Source organism: Marmota marmota, unplaced genomic scaffold, assembly GCF_001458135.2.
Source record: "Marmota marmota marmota unplaced genomic scaffold, marMar, whole genome shotgun sequence".
In the NCBI taxonomy this organism is placed as follows: Eukaryota; Metazoa; Chordata; class Mammalia; order Rodentia; family Sciuridae; genus Marmota; species Marmota marmota.
Window position 1 is genome coordinate 21,958,543 of NW_025999990.1, and position 23,538 is coordinate 21,982,080.

Below are 23,538 nucleotides of genomic sequence, written 5' to 3' on the forward strand. Positions count from 1 at the left end.
TTTTTTTTTTTTTTTTTTTCTTTTTCTTTTTTTTTTCCTAGTAGCAGAACCATAGCAGGTCCCTTGTGCTAAACATTAGCAGCTTGCCCTCCTAGCTCCACAGGTGAGCCACCTCAGGGGTCCTGCTGTGCATGCCAAAGTGTACAGTGCAAATCTAATTCTGTTATGTTACCTGAGATTCAGGGTCAACAGAGGTCAGGGAAAGCTTAAGTTTTAGGGAAAATTTGGATTGATGGAACTGCCACCATCTTCCCTATCCTTAGCCCTTTGGCGCCTTCTGGCTGCCTTCCAGACAGGTAGGAGCAGCAGGGGACTGGAACAGGGAACTTCCAAGTATTGGCAAGATGCTTTCCTACCTGAGGGGCCTGGGATGACTGTGGTTTCCTCTTAAGGTGCCTCTTAAGGTGCATATCCCTTTATGTACCCCTTTGCCTCAGTAGCCTTGTTCTCATCTTAAGGTGGGAAGCTTGGAAGAGGGGCTTCCCGAGAGCCCACAGAGGGACTGCTCTTGGCCAGGGTTCCCGGGGGAGGAACAGAGCCCTTGTCCATCTCCCTGGAGCAGAGCTTTCTTCCAATGTGCAGCCTCTTTGCCTTATATGCAACTTTTCAAGAAAACACCTTTCATGGACTCTGGGTGTCTTTATATCGTTCTTTCAGGTAACATGGTTAATGCTTTTTGTTTTTTCTCTTGCATTGGAAGGGCCTCAAGTTTGGGACAATGCTTTTAGGTATTCACTTTTGAATGTTTTAGTTTTAAAATGTCAAAGCACAATGCTAATTTGAATGTTATAATATTATATAAAATTAATAATAAGAATATGCTCCTTTCTACTCCTCTCCCTAATGCATGCATATTCCTCCTGGAATTCCCTAGGTTTCTTTACTTGTCTAGCACTCCTAGTCTCTCATCATTTCTCTATCTACCTACCCACTTTACCCCCACCCATTTATCCATACACATCATGTCTGCATACAAATCCACAAACATGCATATATTATACCCTTTATAACAATAAATTCATTGCTCTGCAAACTTTTCTCTCATTGAATCAAGGTCACCATTTCCAAGTCATCCATATGCAACTCACTTTTACCAATGGCTGGCCTCCTCAAAGTGGGTTATTGGGTCAAAAAAGCATGAGCATTTGGGGGCAACTTCCTCAAAATCTTCAACAGTGTGCTGCCATCTGACCTTCTGGATCTTACTTTCTGCACCCTGACCTCTTACTCATCTTGGCAGAGACTTAGCTGTTCCTTGAATGCAGCATATCCCTCTATGTACCCCTGTGCTTCATTAGCCTTGTTCTCATCTTCCTCCCCACTCAGTGTCCTGTACAGTGCAGGACACATGGCGAGGGCTCAATAGAAGCCTGTCTTAAGACTGAATGGGTGTGCAGGAAGGCCCGGATAATACTGCCCAGTCAACACCATAGCCGTCTGCTAGGCAGACAGCATATGTAGTTCAGGGACTTTCTCTGTTGCTTTCAGGAAGTTACTGAGCTTTTTTTGTTTCCTCAGTTTCCCATTCATCCAGTAAGTCTGGAGATGTTGGCATGTCTCCCCGGAGACCTCGGGTGGAATCTGGAATTTCAAAGTGCTTAATGGTGCCGCTCAGTAAATAAAAGATGTCATTAATATGCATGAAGCTATTTCATCAAGAGGCCAACAGAGCAAATTTAAAAGCTATCTTCTAGGGAAAAGAACTAAACTGCCATTATCATGCATACTACTGACCACAATGGAAGTCTGCAGGAGCCAGGACAATGCACTCCCAGGGGCCCTGCAGGCTCTGCTAAAACCTTAGGGTGCCCCAGTCTCACTCTCAATCTCTCAGGGAAGGATCTGAAGAAAGAGAATCAGCTTTTACTCTAGACTCTCAGAAGCAACTCCAGCTCTCAGCATTCCATGGTGTGCCTAAGGGCCTTTAGATGATGCATCTAATGGTTTCCGAGAACTGTCCCTAATGCTATGAAGAATTAGATGGGAAACTGCCAACTCATAGGCCAGAGAAAGGTTCAGGAGGATTTATGATTTGCCACCACTGCAAGGTCAGGTTTCCTCTCCTAGGCTTGAGAAATGGGGAGGGTATTGAAATGTGAAGGCAGAGCCATTAGGAACTGAGTCAAGCTCCCTGCCTTGAGGAATATGAGCAAGATGCTTGCTCAGAAGGGAAGCTGAGAGTCCTGGGTTCTGTCTAGCTACTGACCTTGTGCACAATCTTTGAATTTTTCTCCTAGAACTATACCTCACCTCATCTATAGGTAACCAGGTCACCCTCCTGGGGACACTGTTATTCATACTACCAGAGGTGCTAGCATCTTCCTCTTGAAATGTCCCCTTCTTGAATTATCCAAAAACTGTGGCCACTGAGGCCAATCTTCTTTTCAAATGTCAGAAGGGAGACAACTAGGGGGCCTGGGGTGTCCTTTAATGGTTCCCCAACGGAGTCACCTTTTTTTTTCTGTTGTCATCAGAGGTCCTGCTGATAAAAATGGTCCTACACCACACAGTCCCTGTGTTCTGGCCACAGTGGGTCTCCCTACCTGGACCTCCCTCCTTGGGCCTCCCTCTTCACAGCCACCAGTGGTTCCACTCATGTGCCCACCAGCAGGATTTCTGGGCTCCCACTCAATACTCTCAGGCCCTGGGGTTGAGACCACACCAATAGCTTCAGATGTTGAAAGTTCTCTCTCACCAAAAGACATCAGGGCAGGTATCTCAAGCTATCATAGAAGATCTAAAAGAGGTCATTTAGAGTTAGAGTCTCCCTGGCCTCCCAAGGGTCCCCAGACACCTATACAAATTTGCACTTCTCTTTTCCAGCTAAGCAAACTACAGGATATTGAAAGATATAAAAGGTTTACATTTGTCTAATTAGAAGAGATATCTGTTCATTCAAGAAAGAGGCAAATTTGAAGACTTCCAAAGCAATTTTCTGTGCTCATCTAGATAATAAAATAGTCGACACATTTTTTTCAACTTCAACCCTTACATATACTTTGCTAAACATATAACCTCTGTCTCACTAGATGTTGTAAGAATTTAAAAAGGCATTAAATAAAAACATGCATTTTGACAAGCAAAAAAAAAAAACCTAATAAAAACAAGGAATTGCTACATAAATGATTCAGTCTATTAGAAACAGTGTTTTGTTCTGGAAACTCTGGGTGACTTCTGGGCAGGTAGGGCTTCCCAAGAGGCAGTACAGAATGAAAATTGGTTACCCAAGGAAAGTCCAGGACAGAGCATGCTTGATTTGTGGTTCGCATACAGAGTGGAAGCCAGAAATATAGAATGACTGAAATGAAATGAAATCATTTAGAAGAGCATCATGAACTGGCATTTCCCAGTCATCTACTGTTACAATAACTGCGACTCCTTTAGGTTTACCTCCAAAATTTTCTATATTTTAGAATCACTTCCTCATTTTGAGATTCAGTTTCCCACACGTGAAATAAGGGAGTTAGACTAAAATCAGTGTTTTTTTAAAATTGTTTTAAGTCATAGAATACTTTGTACAAGCAAAGACTTATCAGATACCCGACCTTCCCAAATGCACTGAGATAAATTGTTTGAGTAGAGTCAGAAATAAATGGTAATCTTCCAAAATTTGTCCATATCCTGCTAGTAGCAGATGCCATCCTTCCTAGCAACTCTAACAGGAGCTCCTTGGAAATTATTTAGGGCAATAATCTCTAGTGGCCTAAGTGCCAGATCCTCAGCCTGGGACTGTATCTACAATTCCTTTGACATTCTTGAGTAGTCTGGCAGTGTGCGGCTGATAAAGGAATCTAATAATTAGCATTTAATTTTTCTGAATTTTCCAAACAGAATATTTGACCCTGAACAAAAGTATAATGTGAAGAAATTAGGTCTGACAATGCCTAGAAAGCAATCTAGACAATGAATAGACCAGTCAGTCTTTCTTTCGTATCCAATCTTCCTTCTTTTTTACTGGGAAGAGAGTATGGGGATTGAACTCACAGGCAGTCGACCACTGAGCCACATCCCCAGCCCTGTTTGGATTTTATTTAGAGACAGGTTCTCACTGGCATGGTGGCGCATGCCTGTAATCCCAGTGGCTCAGGAGGCTGAGGCAAGAGGATTGTGAGTTCCAAGCCAGCCTCAGCAAAAGCGAGGAGCTAAGCAAATCTTTATTCTTCTAAGCTAATTTCTCGCTTTTCTTAAAGTCACCCTTGCCCATGAAAAGCAGAGTGAGTGGAGATGAGCTATTATGCTTTCCTCCATGAAGGCTCTGTGGCCACCAGCAAATGCCTGTGGCTGGCAGTGGGTGGGGTGGGAAGGGAAGAGCACTTAGGAATGAACCCAGAAACACAGAGACACCCTTGGGAAGCAATAAGGCTGAGAGGTACTCACAAAAGTCAACTCAACAAACCAAAAGAAACTATGAACTATGAGTCAGTCTGTCGTGCCAAACATAGGGACCAATGACAGCTGACCTTTGCTTCTGTTCAGAGCCACTGAAATTGCCCTTTCTTCAAAGAAAGTTTTCATGACTACAGGAAGGATCCCAAGCAAGGTCATGACCAAGGGTAATTAGGTGTTTGGTTTCTTCCAGTGCCTTTGGATGCTCAGTACTCCCTTTCTGAATTTTTACCCCATCAAGAGAAAAACACAAGCCTTTCCTCAAGAGCAAAGGATTATGTGATCTATACGCAAGAAATTAGTTGGGGGGTGTGCATCCTGAACAAGAACAACATTCCAATATTATATTTTAGTTAGTCAAGTGAGCTTAGACTGGAATGCTGATCTTAAGAGGCTGATTGGTAGAAACTCTTGAACCACACAGGAGTCCGCCTTGTGATGATGCTACAGGAAGAGGGTCACCCAGGTTCCAGGTGAGCCTCTGTGCTCACGACCACACCACCCTGCATGGTGCTGGACAAGTCTCAGTGTCAGAGAGTTGTTCCTTAGAGTAAAGCTAACATTTCCCACCACTCCAAAGACAATTACAAGAAGAGGAAAATGTTTGACCAGTAAAAATCTCACATAGGCATTAAAGTTGGAGAAAAATTGGGGTTCAGGCAGTTGACCTGCACCCTCCTCTCATGACCTCCTCTTGAACCAGCACAGCCTTGGGAGTCTGGGCCACATAGCCTTGGCACTTGATTATATTTTTAATCACATTATCCTTTTGCGGTTTCATGCCCTTCAAGTGGCACATAAGCTGCTTAGTGGCATCTCCCATGACATCCAGCCTGGAGCAGGCTGCCCAGGAGGTGCTCTTTAAAGCCCTTGTAACTAAGCCAATTAAACTGAACTTATAACAGGATTTTTTAAAAAGTAACAATCCAAAGTGTATTTAAATGTAGTCTCTGGGGTTGTGTCACCAAGAGATTGTCTATGGTGCCAGCCTGGTTTGCCAAATGGATCTTCAAAGCTGGAATTCAAATTGGTTAATTCTCCCACATTTCTAAATAATCACTGGAACACCAAAGAATGAGAACAATGGGTTGAGGCATGTTCCTATCATGACCTAGTTGATCCTTCTCTCTCTGTTCCCATAGGTTCAGCCACTGTTCAAGCTCTCATTGCCTTGAGGTTTCATGATTGTGATGGCTTTGAGTTGAAATCCCTGAGACTGGTTCTCAAGACACTATATGAAAGGCTTCTAGTTTCATCACTCACTCCTTCCCAGAGCAGTCTGTGATTCTTCTTTGGTAACACTCTCTTACATATTCTTATCTATTTGAAGAATGGTTTATACTACTAACCTATAAAACTCCCCAAGGGGTGTGGGGGAACCCAAAACACTTACAGATGCACAATAACTACTCATTGAATGAACCACCCGGTTCCTCTATAAACTCTATAGTGCAATTGAAGTGTGTGCCATTCTCAAACATGGCCCCCAACTCTCCTGCGCTATATCACCACTCAGGTCATTGGCTTAAGTAGTTTGGGTTATGGCCATATTAAGATGATGTCAAAGACACAGGGAAAACAGCGATGGGGCATAATTTGAATGGTTAATGATGAGAAAGGAATACTCAGGGTGTCTAGACAAATCCAAAAGAGGATTTTTAGAAATCACAGACTTTGAGAAAGGACTATCTCAATCATCCAAATACCAAGAGTTTATTCTTTCCGTTTTTGACTCACTGTGACTTTGGGTAAATTACCTAGCCTCTCTATGCATTGGTTCCTTCCTCCAGAAAGGATGGAAAGTAATACTACTCTACTCCTTGAAGTTTCTAGGAGGCTGTGTAGGACAACTGTAGAGCACCATGGGCTTTGGCACTCCTGCCAATATCCTATTTTGTTGTTAAAAGTTGAACATGATTGAGACCTGGGATCAAAACTTATTCTTTTTCTGCCTGAAATAACTTCCTAAAACATAACAATTCCAATCATAATATTAAGAAATATATTCTGGAAAATAACTCCCTCTTCAAAATTCTCCTGGAGTCCTCGCTGGAACTCTGAGCACTGGACCCAGTTCTACAACATTAAAAAAAAAAAAATGCTTTTTATGCCAGCTTTCATGAGGAATAGTTGGGGGTGGGGAAAGATTTTTCTTCAAGGATCTTGTGGTAGGCAGAGTCACAGCCACCCAAGATGTCCACCATTTGAATTATTAGAACCTGTGACTATGTCACCTTGCTTGGATAATGGGACTCACATGTGTGATTTAGCTGAGAGTCTTGGGATGGGGAGATTTTGCTGGATTAGCCCGAGTGGGCACAATCTAACCACCAGCTACTTAAAACTGGAGATCCTTTCCTGACTGCAGTCATAGAGGGAGGTATAACTACAGAAGAATGGTAGACAGAAGCATTGCTACTGTCTCTGAAGATGGAAGAAAAAGTCCACAAGCCAAGAAATGCAGGTGCCTCTGGAGGCTGAAGAAAGCACACTATGGGCTCTCCCCTGGCCTCCAGAAAAAAAAACGTGGCACCACCCAGTGAGGCCCATGTTGGACTTCTGGCCTACAAAACAGTAAGATAATAAACTATGGCGCTTAAGTCACTAAATTTGTGGTAACTTTCTGTAGGCGGCAATCAAATGCTAACACAGGCCTCATGACATAATGAGGGAGGAACAAGAGAAGAACTTGCCAGAAACCAAGAGCATCTGGATTAATTTTGCAAGAATGGGACCAGCCAATATTAATGACGATGATGATGATGATGACAAAAATGATAACCCTGAAACAACACTTAGTGTATGCCAAGCCCTGCTCTAAGCCATCCACATGTTCGTTCATAGAATGCTCCAGATACATTTTATTATTGACCCTAATTTACAGATGGGGAAACTGCGACACAAGAATATTAACTAACTTGCCCAAGGACATGCATCAAGCCCACCCAGATCCAGGATATGAATCCAAGGAATCTGGCTGTAGATCTACACTGCTAACTATGTTCATTCCACAGAGTGGAGACTTGTACTGGGAACCCAGCAGCCACTTCCTGGATTAGGTGAAGATTACTTCCTGGATTTGGTGAGTAGAGTTTTGAGTGAAAAAACTAAGAAGACCACTTTGTGCTAGAAGTAGCATAAGTGGCGTCCAGGGACATCTCTGAACTTGGGGATCGATAAGCTTGGATTAATGCCATTTAGAGTGCCAGAGGGAATCCTGGCAGACACAGATAGACATGGTAGGGCTCAGTGAGCTCTCACTTGGCCTACCAGGAAAGCAAAAGTTGGAAAATGGTGAAAGGGAATAATTTTTTTAAAGTTGGTTTTAGGACCAGTGTCTGGCTTTTCTCAAAGGATATCAGTATTTAATATTTGCTTCTTAATTTCCAAATTGTCTTCTTTCAACATTTAGCTTCTTAGTTCTTAATTCCTGACTTCTAATCTCCTGGTTGTGCAGGATCTGACTTCTGTCTGTGGGCATCCAAGCACCTAGCAGGCCTAACTTAGCATAAGGGCTTCCTAGAGAAGAATTTAATAAATGAATGAATACCTCAGTTATGTCATGCATTCCTGCTTTTTTCTCATTGAAGTTTTTTGTTCGTTTGCTTTCTGAAAAGACTAAAGGCTAGTAATGCGTATTGCAATTCTAGGGAAACATGTATCTGTTAAACCAGTCTTCTGACAGTTGGAGAGGGTCTTTGAATGCCACATCTGAGCAGCTTCTGTGATTCCTTCCCTGGCAGACATGTGATGGTGTGTGCTGGGGAAGGCCCTGGAGACCACTAGAGAGGCGGGCAGGGTCAAGTGCTCAGGGGCTTGTGAGCATAGACAGTCACATGATAGGAATGCTGGATATTTAAAGGATGGGGACCAAGAAATGTGACATCCAGGGAAGACAGCTGGAGTCTGGATCACATGCACGGGGTGTCTGCCTGCAGCCTCACATAGCATTGGTCAAGTTCCAAGTGCAGAATACAATCAGTCTCAGAGCAAAGAAGGGTGACACTTAGCATCAGAATCTAACGGTGGTGAAAGGCCATCTGACACCAGGAGAGAGTACAAGAGAAGGCCCTGTGAGACACTTCTCAGAAGAAGATATACAATCAACCAACAAATATATGAAAAAATTTCAAATCTGTAGCAATTAGAGAAATGCAAATCAAAACTACTCTAAGATTTCATCTCACTCTAGTCAGAATGGCAGTTATTAGGAATACAAACAACGATAAGAGCTGGCGAGTATGTGGGGGAAAAGGCACACTCATCCATTGCTGGTGGGACTGCAAATTGGTGCAGCCAATCTGGAAAGCAGTAGGGAGATTCCTTAGAAAACTTGGAATGGACCTACCATTTGACCCAGATATTATACTCCTTGGTCTATACCCAAAGAACTTAAAACACAGCATACTATAGTGATGCAGCCACATCAATGTTTATAGCAGCATAATTCACAATAGCTAAATTGTGAAACTAACCTAGATGTCATTCAATAGATGAATGGATAAAGAAACTGTGGTATATATACACAATGGAATATTACTTAGCATTAAAAGAGAATAAGATCATGCCATTTGCAGGCAAATGGATGGAACTGGAGAATATCATGCTAAGTAAAGTAAACCAATCCCAAAAAACCAAAGGTCGAACGTTTTCTCTGATAAGTGGGTGCTGATCCATAATGGAGGTGTGTGTGGGGGGGTCATGGGAGGAATGGAGGAACTTTGGATAGGGCAAAAGGGAGGGAGGGGAAGGGAGGGGGTATAGGAGTAAGAAAAATGGTAGAATGAGATGGACATCATTACCCTAGGCACGTGTATGAAGACACGAATGGAGTCACTCTACTTTGTGTACAACCAGAGACATGAAAATTGTGCTCTATATGTGACTGTGAACTGAAATGCATTCTACTGTCATGTGTAACAAATTAGAACAAATAAATTAATTAATTAACCTTAAAAAGCAAGAGAAGGTCCTATGAGACACCCTGGACTTTTGGTTACTCTGCAGATTGAACAGGGCATCTCCTCCATCAGCTGAGGGAGTGGGGTAGGCCCAGAGGGACCCCATGAAAAAAATCTCCCTTTAACAGGGATACTGAAGACCTGCATCCTGAGCTGGTGGCAGTCATCTGGCATGATATATACATCATTAGGAGAACAGAATTTCCGTACAGAGGCTGGAAGACTCCAAGGGTGCATGAAACCCATCTAGTGAGAGGGTGTTCCTTGGGGGTCCCCCACAAGCCTCCACCTTGCAAGCTTCTGACAATTACATTGGTTCAAACTCACCACTGTCACTGTAACTTGGCCATATATTCTTCTCCAATGACCTTAAGTATTTTTTCTTTTTAACTAAAACACAATTCAACTTTAAAGAAAATGTTGCAATAAGAATAATAAATCACCCATATCCTGTCGCTCACACAACCCCCATTGTCATTGTTCTTAGTCTTAATCCCTTTAATCAATGACAGATTCTCTCTTGTCTTATAGAAAAGACATCGCCAATGGGAAAATGAAATAGAAAAGGAAGAATTCTTCCATTATCTACTTAAAGCTGATACGATCTGCTTTAAGTGGAGCACAAAGGATCTCTTCGCATATGAACCTAGAACCTTCTTTCCTGCAAAGGAATCCAGCCCCAAGGCTCAGGACCAGTTCTTTGAAATTTAGCAAATTAAAGTAACTAACATATGCATCTCGTTAAAGCCCGAGAATGTGGCTGACAGGAGTATGGAAACAACAGTGTGAGCCCTGCACAGGAAGCTCGGGTTTCTGGACTAGTGCATTTGTTCTAATGTAACCCAAGCGCAGTTGGCTTCCAATCCATTCTTCCACCAGTTCTCCTTGCAAACCTCAGATCCACACCGAGTCAAGCTCCACCATCTTCTGTGGTTTGGAAGTGTCGCCTCTGTTATAGTTTGGATATGAGGTGTCCCCCAAAAGCTCGTGTGTTGGAGTTCTGAGAGCCTGAACCCAATCAGTGACTTCATCCCCTGATGCCATTAACTGGGTTGTAACTGAAGGCAGGTAGGGTGTGTCTGGAGGAAGTGGCCATTGGGGATGTGCCTTTAGAGCATATATTTTGTATCCAGAGAGTGGAGTCTCTCTCTGCTTCCTGATATCCTGTAAGATGTTCCTCTCCACCATAATCTTCTGTGATGATGTGCTGCCTTACCTTGAGGCCCAAGAAATGGAACTGGTTGTCTATGGACTGAGACCTACGAAACCATGTGCCACCAAATAAACTTTTCCTCCGCTACGATTGTTCTGGTTGGGTCTTTAAGTCACAGCAGCACAAAAGCTAATAAGACACCCTCTGAAATCCCACTGTCACCAAAAAGAGGGTGAGAGAGATGGGCTTCTAGGAGGTGATTGGGTTAGGAGGGCTCCTCCCCATTAATGTGACTCAGGACATTACAATAAAGGCTTCTCTTGTCTAATTGGACCTTCAACCTGCTCTACATAAGGACACAGCAAGAAGGTTATCACCAGACCAGATGCCAATGCCTCAACATTGGACATCCCATCTTCCAGAGTTGTGAGAGAGAACCCTCTGTCTTTATAAATTACCCAGTCAGCGATTTTGTGTTACAGTAGAACAAGGTGATGGAGACCCCACCCTTATATTTGCACCTTTCCTCTCTAGTGACTTCCCCTTCTCCCCGACCCCCCCAATGCCCACCTCACAATTAAAATGAACTATTCTGTTTCTCCATGCAGAGCATGGAAAGGCATTCTTGCTTTCCTCAGCCTGTCTTCCAGCTAGTGAAGGTCCGGTGACTCCTTTCTCACCCATGAGACACAGGAGTGGAGTCTGCTTTTATTGTAGAGCAGTTAGTTCTGAAAAGCATTTCCCCTCTTGCTAGAAGGTGATGGTGCTGGCACCAAACTTACTGTGACTTTCAGGCCTTGCATACAGAGAAATGTGGTGTCTGGAGTTGTGCAGCCCTCTTGTGCCAAGGAGGTGATAAGCATGAGGGAAAGTGCTGGAAAACTATACTATCTACCCGAGCTATCAAGTTTGAGGCCACAGTAGCCTACCTCAAGACTCTTTTCAAGAGAAAAATTAAACTCTCAATGGCTTAAGTCACCGCAGGTTAGGTGTTTTTATTACTTACATTTGAAACTATGCCCACCTTCATCATTCTCCTCTAACCAGTCCACCCTGAGAGGAAATGAACATAGTAGATTCAAAAACAGGTTCCAGAGCCAATTTCAGTTTTGAATGCAGGTCTATCCCTTGCTAGCTATATAACCTTGAACTAGTTATGCAATTTATATAAATCTCATTTTACTTATCCAAAATATGAGAATAATACTGGTATGTGCTTCACATAAATGTCAAATGAAATATGTCCATAAAATATTAAAAAAAACTGGCTTGCAGATAGAAGTCAAATAACAATGGTTTTCCTAGTGGAGGCAGGCGGTTCTATCATTCCCCAGCACCCTCTGAAGACCAAGTTGTCTGAACTCTCTTTTCCAAAATTCGACCCACTCATCCATCTCTCAGAGCCCCATGCTTGGCCTCGGAATCATGAAGACAAAATTCAGCCACCCATCCCCGTCTTCCCTGACCTCCTCTTGTGGGCCTCCCCCCTGGAGCCCCAGGTGATTTGGCCATGGAGGGCTTCCATAGTTGCTGTTATTAATTTATCAGTTTCTTAAAGGGGGAACTTGCAGCAGGGGGAGAGAAAGGCGAGTTATGAGTCCGTCATCTGACTCCTGTTTCCCAGCGGCCGGTGGCTGGGCAGCCCAGAGGCTGTGGCCGTTGCCATGGCAGTGGGATCCGGGACCCCACACGGCAGCCTCTTGGTTGCCCTCACACTTCAAGGATGGGAAAAATAAATTGTTCAAAGAGTCTCTTTACCCCTTGGGAATGAGGGATTATGCTGAAACTTTATTATTACTTTCAATAAATAAATTACTCCCTTGGGGCCAGATGAAAACAGGCTCATTAAATTTTTTAAAGGAGGAACGGAATTAGAGAAAGCAAAATCAAAGGTGCCCAAACGGATTGAAGTGGCTCCTCAGAAGCTGACAGAATAGCAATTTGTATTTATATTATGCTTCTCATCAAAGGGGCATCTCACAAAGGCCCTCTTTCCCCAGAGTTGCCCCACAGAGCTCAACTTGAACGTGGAAGAGCCTAAAGCCTTGGGGTCTGAGCCTCAGGGCTCTGTCCAAGGTGGTGGACCTCCGTTCCTGGTCCGCAGGGCTGGCTGAGTCTCAGATCCTTTAAGGAAGCTGGGAGGGGGCATCTGTGTCCCCACTGGTCAGTGACAGTGGCTGGCTTTCATGTAAAGACACTTAATGGATACTAGCCATGGAAGCCCAACCAGGGATGAGACGGGTGCCTGCCTCCTACCATCACACACACATGCATACACCATAAAAATGTTGTGAAGAAGAGACTGTGTGGGTTGAGTTTCCTCCCTAACTATCCATTAGCAGAAACCAGGATTTCTGACTGTGGTTTTCCCCCAATTGTTTCCACCATGCGGGATGATAGTAAAGAATTTTTTCTTTCTTTTTATTTTTGTTCAAAGAAAAGAGATACTCAATCATCTACCAGAGTATCCTGTTTTGTCTTTGTCTCCACTGTGCTTGATAGAGAGTAGGGATTGAATAAGTGTTCTTCAATGAAATGCCAGCAGAAGTCAGTTAACGAAGGATCAGGTGGATACAATAAGTACGTGGTAGGTTAAAGTGTCCTGGTAGGGGTTCACTCTGTGCCTGGGGAGCTGACCACGCACAGAGTTGATTTCAATCCTCAAACACAAAGGTAATTACATATTAAAAGCAGGGCCTGGCACTGTGCTAAGAGTTTTATATATTTTGAAAAGTATAATCTTCACTGCAGTCCATCCAATAACATACTTTACAGATAGTGAGATTCAGGGATGTTGTAACTTGTCCGTGGATTTGGCAAGGTCAAGGTTAGAAGCCATTTCTTTCTGGCTCTAAATCTCTGCCTCTCTTCAGGGCCTTACACACCTCTCCATCCAGTCTAACCTCATCTTTACACCATCAAGTCCACAACCATATATGGTCCATGGAAATTCCATGTTTGAAATATCTCCTTCCTCTCTTAGCAAAAAGTTTGCATATTCTTTAGAGCATAACCCTACTCTAAAATCACCTGGTTTCTAGACTAATGCCCAATTATAGCCACCACAAAAGCATTTTATCAAGAAATCCACATCAATGAACAAAGGTTTAGATAGTCTCTATACTGGCAAGTGACTTCTAGAATCCATGGGTGGGCAAGGGTTTGTTTTTTTCGTGAGCCTCCATGGTGACATCACACACAATGAGTGTGCCCTCCCTGTAGAGTCCCAGATCTATCATATACCACCTCTGGCGTCTTAGGCAGGCTGCTGCACCTCTCTAGGCAATATTTTTCTTATTTAGAGAAACAGAGATAATAATACAGACTCCACCTCATAAGGCTTTGGAAGGAATAAAGGCCTTAGTAGAGATTGTCTGGCTCATGTCTGGTCAATGATAATGAGTGTTGTGATAGAGATAGCTGTGTTAGTCTTAATGGATTGGCTGAGCCTCTCTTGGTAAGACCCAGCTGAGGGTCATTGGAAAATGCTGAGGCTAAAGGCCTCTGTATAGAGCCAGTTCTTTGGGAAGTTGATCCCTAGCAGGTAACATAAGACGTATCAAACAAGGGATTAAGATAGCTTATAATATTTAAGAGAAAGTGTACTGATATCAGAAGGGCAGTTGGTAACTTTTGCAGATCTGAATACCTCCATGTTTTACCATTTCCCACCTTTACTTCCTCACTTACATCCCTCCAGCTAGGACCCAACCCCCATGCACTATTACCTCCTTGGATATCTTCATCTATGGGAGTCACAACCCTCCTTAAAGCTCAGTTGAAACTCACTCACTCTGGGAAATTTTTCTCTCCATTTCTCAAATGCTCCTCTTCTCCCTCGGAGCCTACAAAACTGTCTGGGCCTCTCATGGCTTAGTCTCAGCATGGTGAACTTGCACTAATAGTCCATTGTTCACATTTAAGTCCTGATGATTAGTTTTCGGTTCTTCATGGATAGGACCTGTGCCAAATAAGGATTTTTGCATTCCCAAACCAGGTCAGTACTGAGGCCAGATGGAACCGATAACCAGTTGTCAAACGACATACCTATTGGACAGAAAGATAAGTAGCAACCAACTGATCTGCCAGCATCCCCAAAGTTCCTATGGTCCAAATCCTTTCATGTGAAATAAATGAGTAAACTGAGAATCAATGTAAGGGTATCTCTAGTCCAGAGTCATGGTTAATGTCAGAGATCAGGCTAGTGTTACTCTATTCGGGCTATGGGAAATAAGCTTTCTAAGAAAACCCAAATCAAATCACATTTTCCATCAATTTTCCCCTTCGTAGCTTTATCTTAAGGGGAATTCTGAGTTTTTTTGTTTAATGGGGAAAATAGCCAAAAACGTGTGCTCACTTTTGATCCACTGTGGGTGTTCCAAACCTTGCATATTTTGAGGATACGCCCTTTCCAGCCTCATTCTTACATTCTACTCCACTGTGCTGAAATTCCTACAGTCCCCCTAAAGCTACCATGTAAGCCTCTGCACATCTTCCCCAAGCCTCACTTCATTTGGCTAGACCCCGCCTCCTCAGGACTTGTCTTAGGGTCATGGTCTATGTGAAGTCTTTGCTGACACCTTTCCCAAGTCAACATTGAGTTTTTCCAACAAGTGCTATTGGAGGACTTTGCATTTTCCTGCTGAGAGTCAGATTTGATCTCTATTCAGATCACTGTTATTACATTGCTTCAGAACACTTATGCTTGCTTGACTGTCTTAGATCCCCAATGACACACTAAATATCTGTTTGGGTCTTTTCCCTTAGAATTTTTTCTTTGGGAGAACCCCTCTTGCTTCCCATTTCACATTTTTTTTTTTTTTTTGGTGGCGGGGGTGGGGTGGGGTAGGTGGATACCAGGGATTGAACTCAGGGGCACTCGACTACTGAGCCACATCCCCAGCCCTATTTATTTTATATTTTATTTAGAGACAGGGTCTCACTGAGTTGCTTAGCACCTCACTTTTACTGAGGCTGGCTTTGAAATCATGATCATCTTGCCTCAGCCTTCCAAGCCATTAGGATTACAGGCATGCCCACCAGGCCCAGCTTATTTCACTTTTTTTTTTTTTTTTTAAACATTCTAGAGGAGGGCTGCCATCCTGGTAAGATCTTGCCTCCAGCTATGCAGTAACTGCTCTGGTAGTCAGCACTGGGTGAATCTGGACCAAAGTGTCTCTCTCCCGCAACACACTGATTGGTCCATGAGAGAGCACATGATGCAAGATAGGCCAATCAGAGGCTTTCCCCTGGAATGTTTAAATTCAAGCTGGGAGGCAGTCACTCCTTTTCCTCTTTAACAATGCACTAAGGATATGTACCCAGAGATTCTAGAAAGTTGTGGTTCCCTCTTGTCTGAGTTACTGTTCTGAAACCATGAGGCAGACTGAGAGAAAAGAACAAAGACAATATTTAGAGGAAGAGAATCTGGACCATGGCTGATTTCTTGATTTCCCAGTGTGGTTTCACCCCTATCAGCTAAATGGTTTGATCACATGTTCTTATTGTGGGCTGAAGTGTAGCTCCCAAGATTCACATGTAGAAGCTTTTATACCCAGGGCCTCAGAACTGACTGTAGTTGGAGATAGGCTTTTAAAGTAGTGATTAAGTTAAAATGAGGCCATTAGGATAGGCCATAATCCAATATGCCTGGTATCTCTATAAGAAGAGGATTTTTGGACATATTTATGTCTCTTTTGTTTAAAAAAGATACCAATGATGCACATACAAAGAGAAAAGGCCATCTGAAGACAAGAGAGAAGATGACCATCTGCAAGCCAAGGAGAGGAGACTCAAGAAAAAAAAAAAAACAACTAAACTAAAACATGATAATACCTGATCTTGGCTTTCTACTCTCTATAATGTAAAGACATAAGTTTCTTCTGCTTAAGCCGTCTGATCTGTGAGACTCTGAGAGCCGCCCCAGCAAATCAATACAGATCTCTACATACATTCCATTCTTTTGTTTATATGTTCAAATTAGTTCAAGATCAGTTTCTAAGTATTGCAGTCAAAGGGCACAAGGGTAGGATGTCAAATATCTTCAGATGTAATGGTGACTGTACTTCAAACAGTTTTACAACCCATCCTGAGGCCCAAGGCCTATGACAATAAGAAGATAAACACGTTCACCCATGGCTGCATTTATGGGCCCAGGTCAAGCCTATATCATATAAGTTTAAAATGCCTCAGTTTAATAAATTAGGGACTGCCTGAAATATTTTGTTTGTTAAACAACTTTTCCCCCTTACAGAATCCAAAAATCTAGGACTGATTGATGACAAAACCAATTCTTAGCTTGTGAGTAATAATGTTCTGGATAACTCTGACTGCAAAAAGAGGCTTGGAATTTCTTTCTAGGTGACATTTGCCTCAGATAGTGTCTCCTGCAAGACAAACCCAGTGCAGGTGGTCACTTGCCCAGGTGACTTACTTTAAATGGACTGGATGACACTTTCTTCCTGGGGCATTTTTCCAACTTCCAAATCAGCTGCCACCAGAACCGGTTCTTCCTAGCTCTATTATGAATGGCTTTGCCTGGTAAAGATCAATAGCATTCATTTTTTTTTTCATTTAATAATGTTATCTGAGCAATAAGTTAGACCCCTCATTCATTCATCAAATAGCTACTGCATGCTTACTGGCCATCCAAAAATAAAGTAGCCAGACTACATTAACTTAGCTTCCTCCAGAAAAATGTATCATTGAACTGAGATTCAAAGTGCTCACCTTCCATAAGTCCCATCCTTGGGGACTGCTTCTTAAACCTGGAATAGCTTCATGGTCTATCACATATGATTTTGTTGGCAGATACTTTTACTGCCCACTCACTCCAGACCATTGCAGGGATTGTTGGCTTCCTAAGATATAGTGTTTGAATGCATTCTTCTGCCTCCAATCCCTCAATAACCCCACTGCCTCTTTAAAAGCAAACCAAAGGTTTTTACTCAGAAAAGTTGGGAAAAAAGGTTAAAAACAATGAGAAACTTAGTGAAGCTATGAAAGGTCTTCAGGTATTTTAGGTCCTCAGAGCCATGGAAATGGGAAACTGGTTTTTGTTATTGTTGTTGTTGTTGTTGTTGTTGTTGTAATTGCTCTTTGCTCTTTGACAAATGCATCTCTCCCCATGAGTCTCATCCAGGCCTCTAAATATTTTACCCTTGGCTTTGATAACCTCCTCCCACCTTTTCACTTCTTCCTTGTCTTTACCAGTTTCTCTTGCTGGGGAAATCATGGTGAAGAATCAGATCTCCCCATGAGCACACTTCTTACAAAGGATGTAACTGCCTGCACGTATTTCCTGCTTCACAGAGCAAGAGATTACGAGGAACAGTTTATTTAAATAGCGTTTTATTAAAGTAAATTCATTTAAATAGCATCACAATGTCTTCCACAAAAATGCAGACAAAAAATATTAAAATGTTTACTACATCAATTTCTCAGCGTTCTTTACGTAGACACAAGATAAACTCTTTTGCTGAGTTAAAGGATTCTAAAGCAAATAGCGAATGAATCTTCTGAGTGTGAATGTAAGTGCCTTTGTCCTAACGCTGGGAACATTGAAGCAAATTTGTCTATCTGTAGATCATGATCTGCTCAGTATAAGGCTTACAAAGAAACCATTTTTTCACTCTCTTGGATATTGTGATCATGTAAACCTTTTACCTTGTTTTAATATAGAATATTTCAGAGCACACACACACACCAATAATAATAATAATAATATAATAATAATAATAATAGATTCTCAGTTTAGATGTGTATTTGACCTTCTATGTCCTATATGCAGAACACCTTTTAGAGTTAGAAGTCTGGGGGAAATCAAGTTTAATCTTTCTGACCACTTTAAAGACTTATACAAGAATGAAAATTTAAAGAGTTTTTTTTTTTTTTTTTTAATCTAAGATAGTACTTAACTTCCCCTTAAGACTAATAACTGCCTCAGGACAAATACTATTTCTGGTTGGTGCCACATTTTAGAAAAGATCATATTCAAGCCTTTAAGTCAACCAGACATTTATATCATAATATAAAAAGGATTAAGTCAACAAAACACACCCAGAGATGTCTGTATGTCTGCAGATGCCCAGGGGATGAGCATTGTATCTTCCCCAAACCCTCATGCGACAGACAACAGGTGGATGTCCCTACCATGAATATTAGTCATCCTTTTAAAGAAAGGAAATTCTGATACTTGCTGCAATGAGGAGGAAACTTGCAGACATTTTGGTAAATGATTGAAGCCAGACACAGATAGACAGGTACCAAAAGTGCTGTACGATCCCATCTCGGCAAGGTACTTACAGTAAGTAGTCCGTCTACTTGACAACAGAAAGTAGAGTGGGGGTTTCCCGAAAGAGTTCTAAGGGTGGATGGTGGCAATGGTAGCATAGTGTTGTGAACATACCTAATGTCATTAAATTGTACATCCAAAAATGGTTAAAAAGGTAAATTTTAAATTATCCGTGTTTTACCATAATAAAGAAGAACTTGAGGTAGACTACCTCATGGGCATCCCCAGGTCAGAAGGAAAAGACATTAAGAAGAAAAAGGAGAATGAATGGCTGGTATTTAAAGGATATTTAAGGCAATTTCTATACAGATATCTGTTTCCAGAATATTCTTCTGTAATAAAGGAGATAAAGCAACACAGTAACTTTGGGGGAAACAGCTAAGGGGAAGATAATTTTTAAATTCTAATATTTTAACATGTTCAATTTTGAAAACAGAAGAGGACACAGGGCTAGGTAATACTACAGACACAAATACAAATGTGTTTATCCTGGCCTCGGGTAATTTGTAATAGTATAGGAAGACAAATCCAAGAGTAACTTGGGGACAATACAATCTGTTTTTAAAGATGTGCATGAGTTATAAATGCAGAACTTCAAGGTATGTGGAACAGATGTTAAGACTGATTGTGGAAACATTCCTTCTTCTTCACACCTGCCCTAACTCTTCCATCTTTAGGGTCCAGAGAAAGCTCCCCTGCCTACAGAAGCCATGCATCATTGTTCTAACTCACTGTGGTCTAACTTTTTAACTCTTACTATGATCACACTCTTATAACCATTCTGTTTTGCCCATTTTACTCAGCAGTTTTAGGTAATTAGTGTGTGTATGTGTATGTGTGTGTGTGTGTGTGTGTGTGTCCTCTCCATATTTGGCTAAAGGCATCCATTGCATTGGGAATGATTGGGATTGTTTAAAAATAGAAAAAGGAGGAAAATTGGGTTTTGAGTCCTTAGAGAAAAAAAAAAAGTTTTGAAAGCCAGTCAGATATGTCAAGAGAGAAAGATTTGTTTAAATTCCAAAAGCTCCCCTTTCCAGGTCAGAAGCCAGTCCTGGCAAACCCAGTGAGAGCATGTTACCCTACCACACAGTACAGAGAATGGAGACAAGAAGGGATGTTCCTTCCAGGTCAGAAGAAGAGAAAGTAATTCTAGAGGAGCACATTCGGGTGATAATAGCTTTAACACAAGGAGGTGACAGTAGCCGGGACAGCAGTTCCATCTTCCATCTGGGGATTGAGCTGTGGTGTGGCAAGGGGCATGTGNCCAGAGGAGGAGGAGGAGGAGGAGGAGGAGGAGGAGGAGGAGGAAGAAGATTTTGTGTGCCTGTTCCAGGGTAAGAATCTAGTCTGAAACTTGGAGAAACAAAGGCCCCAACTTTCCAAAGCCTTCAAGTCAAGATGGGACTGAAACACCTGACTAGATAGTACAAGATCTTTTAGAACACCTGGGCTGCTCTGCCTCTCTAGGTCTAAAATGCCAAGGAGACATCTTAAATAGGTAGGTCTGGGAGAGAGCTCTGATTCCATGGATTTGTATGTTCCAGGAAGGAGCCCCTTGAGTTTCCCATTGACTCCAGCTTGGGAAGGTGGTGAGGGACGACAGGGATGCTAAGACTTGCAACACTGCATTAAATGAGAAGGATTTAAAAAAAAATGCAAGGACCTCCCCAACGTGCATTTACTTTAATGACTCTGGGCACTGTCTCACAATCACAAACAATAGCAACATAACAAAAACCCACCAGATGAAATTAGCCACAGTGGGCAGGAATAGAACAAACCAACCTCGCTCTGGTGGCCAGCAGAGAAAATGTTCCCTGCACATATCCAGTCATCTTGGGATGGAACAGAGAAAAAAATTTTTTTTTCTCTGAAAGGGGAAATAGTCTTGATCAAACATCTATACTTCAAATTCATTAAATATTTGCCCAAATTAAGACAGATTGCACCTAAACATGACTTGAAAATTAAAAAGACTGAGTTGCCTTTAACTGGACAATTTAAATTTATACCATGCATAGGAATAGAGAGAACAGTTTTTAAAAAAACTTATTCTTTTATTTTTTGACCCATTTAACCAAGGATATCCCTTTTCATGTGTTTGAGAAGTAGGCTGGAACTTCCTGGATGTGTTTCATGCTGTTTGAAACAGGTGCCCTGAAATATATGCTATATGAAGGAGGGGAAAGGGAAAATGTGGATTTCACCTCTTCCTTGCTTCTCATTCCATCAGAGCCCAACTATATTGTAAAACAGAGATATTTTTAAAAGAATATCACAGGAGAAATCACAAAGGCAGCCATAGAAAAAGAAACTGGTATTAGGAAAGACACAGGGCTTATCCCTTAGAATATTAATAATCCTGGTCACAGATGGTCCTTCTGTGAAGCTTTCCATCAATAAGCTGAGGCAAATATCTGTCTGGGCCAGTAAAGTCCCACAAAAGTAATAAGTGAAGTTTTCAATTTTCAAAACTGTTTGAACATCTCTCTCTTGTAGAGGAAAAGGCTGGGACTTCTCATAAACGGATATTTCCCTTGGGGCATTACTATCCTCTCCCAGGTCAAACTTGGAGTTCTCTTTACCAATCCGTGCAGCAAATCCACAGGAAAGTCACTTTTTTTTTCTTTCCTATTCTCTTACCTTCCATTTCACTTTGCTTGAAGAAGTCATTGAATTTCCTTTTTTTTTTTTTTTTGATTAGGGCTACTCAAGGGGAAAATGTTAAGGGCAAATTTTAGACAAAGCAAAAGACAATCTTAAAAGTTGACAACTAGGCCAGGGAAGTCTTAATGACAAATTCAGCAGCCTGGCCAGATTTTCCTTTATGCACAAGACAAGGTGTACACAACTATTAACATTATAACTCTACAAGAAGCGCTGCAGAATGCAGGTGAATATTGATTCTTAGTCTCGAGCTCATAAATAATTAACAAGGCAATTGTAGATTAAAGATACAAGCATTACTTCTTTTTCTGGCACAACAGTATTCAGAAATACATTATAATCAGTATCCCATAAAAAGAGCCTTCACTCTTTTTTTAAGAAGCCACTCAAGTTTCGTCTCTAAATACTGACCACCCAGCCACACAATCAAGTCCTTCTCTGGACTCCAACAGCATGTATTGCTTGTGGTATTCACTGGACACAAGCTATCAGGTATCTTTTTTTCTTTAACAAACGTGGTCCAATAGATAATAAAACCCTCCAGGGTGTAGGGATCACATTAAATTCTTCTTATTATCCCCTGTACCTAGCCTGGAGACTGATCCACGGCCCATAAATGTTCAATAAATGTTTGTTGTTAATGATGATGCGTTGTAGACGCATGTGAAACATAATCTGGACAAACACAATACAGGAAAAGTGCAAATCATCATCTAACGAACATGCAAGCCAAGAAATCAATAGAAGAGCTGTCTGAACACTGAGTGAAAGACAAAGTAATACTCTCCTCCCTGCCCAACATCCAACATGGTGATGGATTGTGCTACATAAAATTATCGATAAAGACCAATGTAGTCACAATGATTTCTGAGCAGCAGCAAGAAATATTAGATACAGAACCTAACGTTCCAACAAAGACAGCAGAACAGAGTGGCCACACTTAGGGAAACTGAAGCATTCAGTCGATGAAGATCCTTTTTACAAATAAGTAACTTCAAATATAATGAAAGCAACCGTAGTATTTCCATTTCCTCCTTTTCTATCTCTCCAACCCAGAGACGGAGATTCTGATTTCCCTCCAGATACATGGGTTGCCCAGCACTGCCCTTGAAACAAACGACCCACAAAGCAAACTTGGGCATTTTACCTCTGCTGAAACAAACCCAACCCTTTCAAGTGGGTGAAGTTCTCACACTATGAGACAGGTGGAGTAAATTCGTACAATTCCTCTTGATGTGCACAAAACAAAGGTAGAATACTCCGTTTCTGATCCAAATTCCTGTCTTCTTCCAAATATTTGGTTTGACTTACTAGCAGAGAGTTTGTGCCAAATCTATTCCTGCAATGAACCTCATCTTGCCTTTTTCTAACTCTCATTTACCCTTTCTCTACTTACACCCTGTCTTTTACCCTGGAAGGTTAAGAATTATAAGGCAGAAAGCTCTACCATTTTTATTGAAAGTGTAGGAAACATATATAGCACTAGTATTGGAATGACCAAAGTAAAGCAGTGAGTAGTAAATCAGACTAATTCAAATGTCCCTGGGTCCTAGCAGAAGTCTAGGATAGTGGGTTGGAGCCTGAGGACCACAGGTTATTTTCTCCCCAACTTTATATGTCCTGTTGTTAAGTGAGCAGCCCAAATAGGATAAGTAATTTAAATGGTCCACTTCATTGGAACATTGATAATGATTTGACTGATTTTCAATAGCATTTATTAGCTCTTTGGTCTAATTAACCAGTCAACAAGATATAAGCTAGTTTTACTCCTTACCTCATCTATATCCATGTTTCTCAGTCACCTTCAAAATTTTGAACAGGATAGTGAATTTGTACAATTGACTACATAGACAGGACTCCAATGACCTAGTTTTACTCCACTATTATTAATCCTTTTGGTGTATAAAATCCACCAGGTAAAGGAAATGACAATTGCATTCACGGGTTAACAGTAGACAGCAGTAATAATTTCTATATCAATTTGGTTTCCTTTATAGCCATAAGAAGACCAATGTCATCTCATCTCTTAGAAAAAAAAAATTGACCTCTTGCTTTTTTTTTTTTTTTTTTTTTTTTTT

General features: G+C 41.6%; 1 protein-coding gene across 2 annotated transcripts in view; it reads right to left on the reverse strand.

Moving 5' to 3' along the window:
• Positions 1-23,538, reverse strand: part of Slc14a2 (solute carrier family 14 member 2) — a 435,358-nt gene that overhangs the window by 402,157 nt on the left and 9,663 nt on the right. The gene's annotated exons all lie outside the window — the stretch shown is intronic.